A 2,500-nucleotide genomic window follows, 5' to 3' on the forward strand; every position below is an offset into this window, starting at 1 on the left:
GGCAAGAATTAGAGAAATTTTGTCTGCACAACTGTCTTTATGAAAGTTTCTATTCAAAACTCTAGGGAGTTCTTGTGGAAAAGGACCCCGCGATTTTTGAGGAAATAAATTATTACGTTACGTGTCACCTCATTTTTCCAACAATTAGCAATATCTATATTGTAAAGTGCGTAATTTTATTAGCTGTAATTCATATGTCTCTTTCGGTACTGGTTTGCTTGGGATTAATAACACTAAATTCTTGAAGCGGTATTCGCCAAAAGAAGTCCTGTTTTCAGTCGCGTTCCTCAGAAACTTCGTTCGGAGACTCACGAGGAGTTTCCGGTTTGTTTAACTTACCTCAGAGTACTGACTCAATAAAGAGTCATCTCTGCTTAATCCATTTGTCAAAAGAGAGTTTCACAGAAGGAGAGCTTATCTTTGCAATGGCTGGCCTGTTCAATGTAGAAGACTCAGTTATGGCAAAATGTGGGTCTGCGTAAAGCATAGGCACACTTATGGGAAGTTCTGGCGCCAAAGTTCAGCGTGCCAGTATCCGACACACCCTGGTAGCGATTCCAAAGGGGTAAAGAGCCGGTATTCTGTCAATTTACAAATGTCAAAGGCCATTTCTAAGATGTATGGCGTTCTATAGAGGTTTAGACGATACTGCAGCTGAGGGAGCGGATGGTTTCAAGGATTTTCTCCAAATTATAGACGAATTGGAAAGCGTGGGAGCAGAAAAGGACTAATCACTGCGAAGAGGACGATAGCAAATGTGCCGATCAATGTAAGGTCTTTGCACTGAGCCATGCTGGTGACACCGACGTTCAGAAAGTATGCAGTAACAGTCACAACGTGAAGTGTGAGGATTGTGAGAAGCTGAAGAGTGTTCTTTAAGAAGTAAAAGGTGCTATTTCTGAGTACACAATGCAATTGGGTAGGTTTCAAGCGAGAGACTATCTGTATGAAGCAAAAAGCGCTGCCGCTAAGATCTTTGAATGGAGAGGGCATATCCTGAGAGCAGAAACCAGGATCAGTACGAGCGGCAAATTGTCGATACTTTGAAGGGAGATGAAGCATTTATAATAGTTGACTGGACAATGAAGTTCATAGCGACGAAGTTCCGGGAAAAGCAAGCAGAATGGTTTCCCAAGAGGGAAATCAATTGGCATGTGAGTAGCGTTGTTGTAAGACAGGAGGAAAGCCTGGAAGTAACCTGATACGTACATCTTCTTAACAGCTGTAAACAATACTGGTTTTTAGTGCCGTCAGTCCTAAAAAATCTCTTTGTCACCATAAAGTTACGAAATTCAGGAATAAAAAAGGCCTTTCTAAGATCGGATGAAGCAGGTTGCTATCACAACAGTAAGCTGGTATCATCTCTACGAGGGCTCGGATATCAAGATTGCCACTTTCAGCAACTTACACAAGAGGGCTTGCGCGTTTGGAGAGCGTTTAATGTTGGGCCTGGAAAGTTTATTCGGTAAAATTAAAATTGCAATTTTTCCACAGAAAAAAGACGGATCTGGTGGAGGAGATTCCATTTTTCCTCAGTACTGCTCGACGAACTGCATCAGCAGGAGAAAGCAATGATGGCAACGACGGTAGTTCCTATCAATGCCCTGAACCTGGTTGTGATGAAGATTTTAAGACCCAGGCCGACCTTGACTTCCATATGAACTAGCTAGTTCATCATGTAAGTCCTGTGCCTGCGAGCATGACCTAAAGTCTTTATGACAAAGTGAAGAGGTAGTGGGTTCGTCACTTTCAGTCATTGTCATTAGAGGGTGAAATTTCGACTGAGCTGGTTGCAATGGCCACAGAACCCTTGACAAGTGCATCAAAGCTTCCCATGGGATGGGCTCTTCATAAGAGAGGTGCAAGTGAACGGCTTTCGCAAAACGTCAGGCAGTACTTGAAACAGAAATTTAATATCGAATATATAGCCTGTCAGCGGTTTCGATAGCCTGTCAGCGGTTGGTCAGCCAAGATGGCGGCCCTTTTTCGTCCTCCGACAATTTTGGCCTTATATGCCATATTAATCATGCAAAGAACTTGTTATTCATCACAAATGACGGCGGAAAGGGTTGGAAAAGCTCCAATGACACAACTGACGAGCAGTACGAATTTTCGAGCGGAATTAAACTCGGTTATCTGCCTTCGTCGTGTTGGTCGGTTCGAGTCACATGGCGTGAGGTATCTCGTGGGAAGGATCAAGCGGTATCCAAATTCAACCTCCACATTTCAGATAACTCGTGTGGCAATAAGCGGGGATGTGTCTCTGAACCCCGGGCCCTCGGAAAAGTCCAAGTGTAGTGTGTGTTCAAGAACGCTGGCAAGAAATCATCGGGCTGTACTCTGTGATTGTTGTAAAGGGCTAAGTCACATAAAGTGTGCGAAGGTGACACCCAGCGAGTACAAACGAATTCAGGATTTGCCAATCAAGACTTGGGTCTGCTCAGCGTGCATAACTATCTCCACGCATAACCTTTTACCATTTCATGGAATTGGTAACACC

The 2,500-nt window shown here is 43.7% G+C and overlaps 1 protein-coding gene across 1 annotated transcript in view; it reads right to left on the bottom strand.

Annotated features, from left to right (window-relative positions):
* The window catches only part of LOC149053254 (uncharacterized), a 41,372-nt gene that overhangs the window by 29,497 nt on the left and 9,375 nt on the right, over window positions 1-2,500 (bottom strand). The gene's annotated exons all lie outside the window — the stretch shown is intronic.

The sequence above is a fragment of the Pocillopora damicornis genome, chromosome 1, assembly GCF_964200805.1.
Source record: "Pocillopora damicornis chromosome 1, jaPocDami1.2, whole genome shotgun sequence".
In the NCBI taxonomy this organism is placed as follows: domain Eukaryota; kingdom Metazoa; phylum Cnidaria; class Anthozoa; order Scleractinia; family Pocilloporidae; genus Pocillopora; species Pocillopora damicornis.